We start from the raw sequence: 8,656 nt of genomic DNA, 5'->3' as shown, positions 1-8,656 counted from the left end.
GGTTTAAAAATAAACTACAAAAATCAATTTAAAGTGCAAATTAAAACATAGTTGTATCTGCAATAGGAATGCACGATATAAACGATATATGGTAGAAACGATATAAATTTGTCCTATGATAGATCCTGTAGTCTACCGGCCAACCGCGCACTTGTTTTTGATGATGTAACCGGCTGGAGTCAAAACAGAGGAAGAGGGAAGCAGCGTGGCTGGGAGCGCAAATGAAGAGGGGGAAAAAATACATAACTCATCCGGACCTGGTTCGGGTGTGTGAAAATGAATGCAAAACTGTTTACATATGTATGTGACGGCGCGTCCACCGGCCGTATGCCAACCGACCACACTGCCTGCTGCGGGAGGAGCGTGCGCCGCGGCACATGACGCAGCGAGGCGACAGTCAGTGCAGGTGAAGTAGTGCTCCAGGACGCACAAAAGCTCGCTGAGTCTGGACCTCGTTTCTCCTGCGGTCATAATGCGACGCCGCACGACCGAATGCGTGCGCACTCCACGCCCACTTCGCGCGCGTTCCATAGCGCGACTATAAAACTCAGCCTTTACTGTCTCCTTGTACAGCGGAGAAGCGCTGTGGGAAAGGGTGACAGTCAGACTGTCTTTTCAAAAAAATAAAATAAAATAAAAAAGTAAAGCATAAACAGGATGATTGTCAGCCCGCCAGAGCGCGCACAGATTAAACACGTGGAGTGCTATACATATTTATTCCACTCAATTAATATGTGATTGATTTATTTATTATATTATTATAAGTTTTATATCGTGATATATATCGTTACCACCACTCATCATAATGTATATCGTGATATGAATTTTTTGCCATATCGCACATTCCTAATCTGCAATTCTATTTGATAATGTTTTGAACTCTTAAAATATTGCATGGTAAAAACAGAAGCTGCACTTCATTTTAGTGAAAAACTTTGGCCTTTTTTGATGAGTTACCTTCATTTTTGCCTTCTACTTTTAATTTAAAATAGGTTTCCATTCTCGGCAAGTTTCTAAGGTTCTTCTTCTTCGTATTAAAAAAGTTGTTAAACATCTGAGTGGTGCACTACTGCTACTAGTGGTGAGAAAGTGTATTGTACCTTATTCAAAATCAATGCGGTCCCGCGGCCCTCTGTGACCCAAAGTTAAAAACTGTTGTTCTTTTGGAGGCCCTCAAGGTGGCGCTCGCGGCCCATAGGTTAAGAATCTCTGTGATAAGGGACTAACTGACTATCTTAAAGACAGCTTTACTTCATTCAGAGATATCTACTTTTAATGTTTATTAAGGCTTGATTTTTACATCTTCATTCCACAGAATATTAAGTTAGGCATGTTGCCAAAATTCAGACTTTACTAACAAGTCAGGTTTTCTAAGCAGCTTATTAAAGTGTATTGTGGTACAGTAGATGGRTACAGTTGTAAATACTCTTTTCTACATAAGCCTGGAGAACAGGTGGTTTAATGCAAAATTTATGCTCTCATCTTAATGTGTCCTAAARCATGACAGTAAAGATTACAGCTGCTGTGGGAAAACATTCACCTGTCTTCATTCTCTCTACGGTCAATGCTTTAATCTCTGCTTTGTGTTTGCCAGAACGGAAAAGCTGCAAACACTAAAGTATTCACTATGCTCAACAAGACGAGAGACAACAGATCTTTCTTTATGTAATTCAAGAAGATTTTTATTCCCTGAGTGTTCACAGTCCAGGAGAAACGGTGGGGGAGAAATCCTGATAAGTCCTCTCACTGCAGCACACGTCACGTGTAGAACCACCACAGACAGCATAGTTGTTACAGTGGATGTTTATTTTCAGTTAAAGGTTGAAGAAGATCTGGTATTCMTGTTGTAGAGAATTGACATTTTGTAAATTTATCACAAAGAGACCGTTATTTACAGTAGACGGYGCAGGAACGTGTTTCTACGCTGTTCAGCCAAGGTACACTCACTCCAGGTCACCACATCCATAGACAGCCACTGTTGTCTCCTGCATTCACAAAACTGTCCARTCCCCTTTCATGATTTACTTTACTATCTTATTCTTCTTTTTACTAAAACAGTTGGCTGTGTTTTCGTGCCTCAACCAGAAGAGGCAGACACTGCTCTAGATCAGCCCAGTGCAACCACTTGACTTTACATAAGAAATAAAAAACACGCCCACAAGGTTTTGACCAATCACACAAAGCATAGTGTTCAGTGTTCGTCTACCACTCAAAAATTAGGGTGGCCTGCCCAAACAACGTAACCCTCCACCCTGCCTTTCAAAATCTCCTACCCAGCTCCCTAAAGTTCCTTTACGTCTGGCCAGAGACTGTTCAACGGGAYAAATGTTTTTGACAAAGCACCATCAACGAAGCATTCTATTCCCCCACCAACTGATAACCACCAGCATAAATAACAATATTCATCGATTCTCACAAACTCGCCATCCTTCTAAGGCCAGTAATGTAGGAGAGACACTGCTGTGAGAACTGTTCTGACGGGGGCAATGATCAAGATTTGGTCTYAACAGGTGGTAAGAGTAGCAAACTACGCAATTTTCATTACACACCTTGGTGAGTGAAAYACAAGGTTGAACCTTCTCCTGGACTATGAATCATGTCTAACTACAAATCAAGTGCTCGATACACCAGACAACAATGAGTGTTTTAGCTTTAATTGTGTTTAATTAGATGCTTTAAAAAMCCATTTGAGCACTTCTAATAAGCTTATACAGCACCAGTTCAAAGCAAATGTCCTCTTAATGGACTATATACAGGGAATACAAACAAGCTACAGTCAAATTCAATCAAATACAAATTCATTACATTTTTACCAACAAACATGTTCAGTTCTTTTCCATTTTAATTCAGTAAGTTAGCAGAAAAAAGTTATTGAGCTACTATTTATAACATGCCRATTAGAAAAATGTTTCCAAACTTTAGGAGCCAGGAGCTGATGAAATCTCTTCATTCTGACTTTCCACAGAACAGTGGGCGACTATGAAGCAAGAACTCCCTTTTAACAGGAAGGGACCTCAATCAAAACCAGACTCTGGAAAGAGAACCAATCTGCCTCCACATGTTCCTGTTCACTTTAAATCCTTTGGCACTGCAAATATCGAGAGTATGGAGAAAGACATGGAGTAGGAGTGGAGTAGAGTAGACTTTTATTTATAGACCAAAATCTCTAGGAATCTTGTAAAAAGTAAATCATAATTCAAGCGAAGCAAACCAACACCTCCTGTTTAAGTTAATATGTGCATTCAGACCTGTATCTTTTTGATAGCAATTTGCAGGTCCAATCTAGCAAAATTTGCAATCATTTTTTCTATCAAACAGCTAGCACATACTATCCAAATGCATGTGTGTCAACAACTATAGACATCAGTCTGTATTAAGGGTCTTAAAATGATACACAGGACCTGGTCTGAATCTCTACATCTGTGAAATTAATCATACAAATACACCCCAGAACCATTTGTTCCCATGACCTAAATAAATAACACACGCTTTCCAGCAGATAAGACAAATAAAATTCCTTTGAAGTCATGTTCTCTAACTAATGCAATCAGCTTCTGAACAAAAAATGTAAACTAAAGATGTGTAGTCTAACAGGTTCCCAACCCTGGTTCTCGAGGATCATGATCCTGCAGGTTTCAATGTTTCCCTGCTTGGACACACTTGATTTGTATGAATCAATGATCAATAAAACTTCTGAAGAATGTGAAGACCGTCTGCAGAGTGGGGAAACAACTAAAACATATAGAACAGTGTTCCTTAAGGATCAGGGTTGGGAACCACCAGGCATTCAGGTCGAGGGACATTGTAACAATGCTCTGTTGTTTTCTGATGCCTACTTTTAGCTGGCGATGCCTCAGTAGGCCTTCAGTGCAATGTGTCGATCTTCAGGTTTGCCAAAAGATGTTTTTTTATTAACCCTACATAAACTTTGTAAGCGACATAGGGGTTAGAGTGCACCTTATTCCCCCATTTTCCGAAGTTTTCATTTTGTTACACTACCCAAGAAAGTACAACAGCACAAATTTCAGCTAAATTATAATAAATTTAAGGGGACTACCATTGTGAAATTCTTCAAAAAAAACATTAAAATCTATTCATTTATTTATGGTTTACAAGTATTGTTAATATACAATTTGTTTATTGGCACACATAAGTCAATACAAAAGTTTTATGTTTACTCATCTCTCTGTTGTTTGCAGACCATTTAATTCAGGRGTCCCCAAACGTTTTCCTGTAAGGGCCACATAACTTTTCCCTTCTCTGGTGGGGGGCCGGAGTCAGTTTGTAACAGAAAAAGTGTGACTATTGCAGGAGTGCCTAAATGTAAAAAATTATTGTTTTCCGGAAAGCACAATCAAATAACCCTCTCTGGGTTCTTCRCAGTATGTRTTCTGCTGAGCTAACAGTCCACTTTTAGCTTTGAGAGTTTGTTTGCTCACATTTGGCCTTGCAAGCTATCATACTTGTCTTTGTGACGGGATTCATTGTGTCGCCACAGATTGTATTCTTTGAATACCGCCACCGCCTCTTGACAGATGGACAAAARAATAATCGTTTGTCCACTGCAGCTTAAATGCCTGCATTCTGAATCAATTTTTCTCTTACCTAATCTTTTCGCCATTATTCCATTCTCTCTTTGAGAGGGGCGGGTTTAGGATTTTTTTTCTGGGGGTTGCCAGATAGAGGCACATACTACAGAAGGGTGGAACAGAATGTCACGTTATATGTGTTTATGTATGAAATAGTTACTAACTAATAATAGTTAATAATGAAAATAGTTCACAACTAAGGAACATTTTATTGCAAAAGTCCAACTTTATAATCAAATATATACATATATGAAAAAAAAACTAAATGCTCTCTGGTATTGTTCTGGGGGCTGGACCAAATGGGGAGGCCCGCGGGCCATAGTTTGGGGACCAGTGATTTAATTGACTACCACACTTTTCCAGAGGAGATTATTAATTTCTTTCCTGCTGCTCTCGACAACTTGCAAGACATTTTAATAGTGTTCTTTGGTGCGGGCAGCTTGTAGATAATGCACACTCAATTTCACTCCTTCAGCCTCATCATTTATGACATTCATAGATGCAATGTTAACCACAGATATCTGGTAAGAGTTAATCTAAATCTAGTTTTCAACATCAAGCAGAAACTCGTGTTCCAGCTTCAGGTTCTGGAATGTGAACCTGGGGCCTCATGTATAAACGGTGCGTACGCACAAAAAAGTTGCATGCGCCAGGTTCTACGCCCACGTTGGGATGTATCAAAACCAACATTGCTTTTCACCTGCCATGAGAATGTGCGGCAGCCACACAAAGTTTTTCAGCTGACAGTTTTAACCCACAAAGTCTCGAATCTGACCTGAATCCACAGAAATATGACTTTGTTGTGTTTTCTGGATGTAAGGAACACGGTCTCAGATCTTTTTTTAGTTTGAGTTTTTATTGTTTAAACTCGAACGATCATGAAACTGAACCCCGGGACTGAAAATCATTTAACCTCAGATAAGAAAATAGATCAGTCTAAAAATGATCAAAAGAACCTCAGTCCAGTCTGTAAACTGTTTTTATATTTTTGTCATATAGTTGAAAACCTTTTGGGTCTCGGGCCGGAAAAACCCGACACATTACGTGCGGCATGAATGAGAGGGAGCAAAATCGGATGCAAATGGTGTCTCACTGTTCGGTAAGAATAATTATTTTTTCTGTTTGTTGTCTTCTGGCTGGTGAGAGTTGAACTGTGGCCGTAGCGCAGCAGCTGCACTTTGGGTAGATTCTCGAGCCAGGCACGCACCCTCGCCGGCTGGGAAGCTGTTCATATGTGTCAACCCCTTTGGACGTTTACCTGTATAATGAGCCTCAAAAATCTATATATTTTGCTAAAAATCCGTAGGCTGCCACTCGTACCCACGCATGGCGGTGGGGTGGGGGTCTGACCGTGGAGATGACAGCGTCTACCGTAACGCAGGAGGAAAGGAGAGAGGAAAACTGTGCTGCCTCCGATGGTTTCACAGCAGTTMCTCTGGCTGCCTAGACTTTGCTTTTGTTCTTTGGGTACAATCAATCCATTATATTTTACCCACTTCTTTCTTTCAAGGTCACGGGGGTCACTGGTTCCCATGTTTAGCAGCCACTGTGTGAGGGGTGGGGTACATCCTGGACAAGTTGCAAGTCCATCACTGGTACACATAGACAAGACAAACAACCATTCACTCTCTTCACACCTAAGAACACTTTAGAGTTACCAATTAGCCTAACATTTATGWTTGTGGTCTGTGGGACCTWTTTGAGGACAATGTATAGCACTACTTCAGTCATCAAAATTGATGGCATCATAGGCAAGTAGTGTCTTGTATAGTAGCAGGTCATTCYAGTGATCATCTACAGCCTTTGAACATTTGAAGCACCACTGGCAATACACCAGAGTGACAAAGTTCACAAAATCTCWAACCTTCATCTGGGTTGCTTGTACTGTTAGGCAGACTACAGTCTTTATCTGAGGGCCATTTATGCCACTGGTCTACCTTAAAGTCTTAACACCTTCATCCAAAATCTTACCTAAAAGCATAAGCATTAGCTCACGATACTTTACTGAGCTATTGTTTTGAAAAACATATTCAAATATCCAAAAATATCCAAATATCTTTAACATTCTATTTCAGAATAGGCTAACTGAGCATTTGGTTTTTCAAATGGACTCAAGTTCAAACTACAGTATAAAAGATCCTTCAACCTGTTTGATTATTCATTTCTTAACATTTTGGACGTCTTGACTGTGGCACCAGCAGATTTTAGGGAAAGAAGTGAAATGCCCATGATAAATATTAGATCTAAAGAATATACAGAACTGCTGCCTGATRATAGGCTAAGCATGAAGAACACACAGCATAAAGGGCAGTAAATACTTTAAAAATTGCTTCCCATGCTGAATTTGGTTCGACTTCTCTGCCTTTGTTATTAACATTCATKATCTAAATGTTAAACTTTCATTATTTTTCAGTATTTCAAAGATTTTCTCTCTCAAACACAAGTGTTTTGAGGCAAAGGCTTTAAATAACTGATCTCTTCATTTTCCCCCAACTACGTTGGGTCTTATTCACACAGAAGTGTCATGTCTGACTTTGGGTCAGTGGGAGATATGAGAAATGTAAATACCAGGGGAGCCAAGTTAAAGTGACAAACAGTTGAAAACTATGTCTAACCAACACACCACACATCTTTTAGGTTTGATTTGCTGTGTTTTTAAAAAGAAAAACCAAAGCAGAGGAAAACAGCTCTGAGATTCCCATTTCCGTCCCCATTACCAAAAAATGAGTGCAATCTGCAGAGAAAACTGAAATAAGACACTTTTATTTTGAAAAAAAAAAAGTTCATAGATTACTTTCATGAAGAAAATACTAACTACTGAAAACTATTTGGTTGAAAATATATTTACATGTGAAATGTCATTGGACATATGGGCTATATTCAAGTTTATTCCAGTCTAAAAGTGCAAGTTTTGTAGATGTCTAATAGTCCATCGGCTAGGGTGGGTTACGCCCCCCCGCCCCACAACTGAACTTCTCTGGTATTTTCATTTGCCCTAGGGTGCACTCTTTGAGAAAATGCATGTTAATAAAACAAGGTAGGTCTCACTGTCCCCCAGGGTTATCTTTTTGACCCCTTTTTTCATTGTGACCATCAAAATTAAGGGCACAGAAAACCTAAATACGAATAATTTTGCTATAAACCAGCTACATTTTATAAACAAGGTATCAACAGATTCATACTGATTAGCTCTTTGATTTTAATGGCATTTCATTAAACAATTGTGCAAGCAATGCAAAAATGCAAACTTTATCCAGAAAGGTCCCTGTTGGGGTTGGACGATATTGGCAAAAAAAAAAAAGCAATCACGATTAATTGTGGTATTTAGCCGATAACGATTAATTTGATGATTAATCCCCTGGAGTCCCTGGACACCCTTATGTCCTGGTCACATGACCTATTTAGTGGGAAAGATTTGCTCTTCGCACAAATCTTTTCCAAATTGTGTCAAAATCACAGACTTCAGGTTATACATCAAATTTTAAATTGTGTTGATAGATAAATTACAGAACTTTTGTTTAAACGTTCGTCATATTTGAAGCGGAGAGGAGCACCAAGCGGACTGACCGGAGTAATATCCAGTCAGCCTGCCTGGTGGCATTAATCGTATGAATCGTCACGTGCCAAAAATTAATTGATTAATGTTTTTCTGATGATTAATTGCACACGATACGATTATGTCCAACCCTAGTGTGTGTGCCGGGATTCGACCTTCTTGCAGAGAGGCAACAGCTCTGCCAACTGAGCCCCTGTGCTGCCCAGATCCAGTAATGTAAACAATCTGTCTCTTTAATATATTAGTGCTTTTCATTTCAYATTTTTCCATAGCAATCACTCATTCTGGTTTATATGGAAACATATGGAAATGCTGCTGAATCCATTAGGCAAAAATAAAAACGCTAAATAACCAATTCTCCTGTGTGTGGTTGTATTTCTATAGCTTTTAACCTGTAGTAACTTCTAGTATAAATCATAGAGGGCAGGTGCACTCTCTGCATCCTCAAGGGGTCTGCATTTCTACATCTCAGCACTGAACCATTCTGGGGAAATAAATAAATAAATAAATA

Source organism: Austrofundulus limnaeus, unplaced genomic scaffold, assembly GCF_001266775.1.
Source record: "Austrofundulus limnaeus strain Quisiro unplaced genomic scaffold, Austrofundulus_limnaeus-1.0 Scaffold338, whole genome shotgun sequence".
NCBI lineage: Eukaryota > Metazoa > Chordata > Actinopteri > Cyprinodontiformes > Rivulidae > Austrofundulus > Austrofundulus limnaeus.
This window is presented reverse-complemented; position numbering follows the sequence as displayed.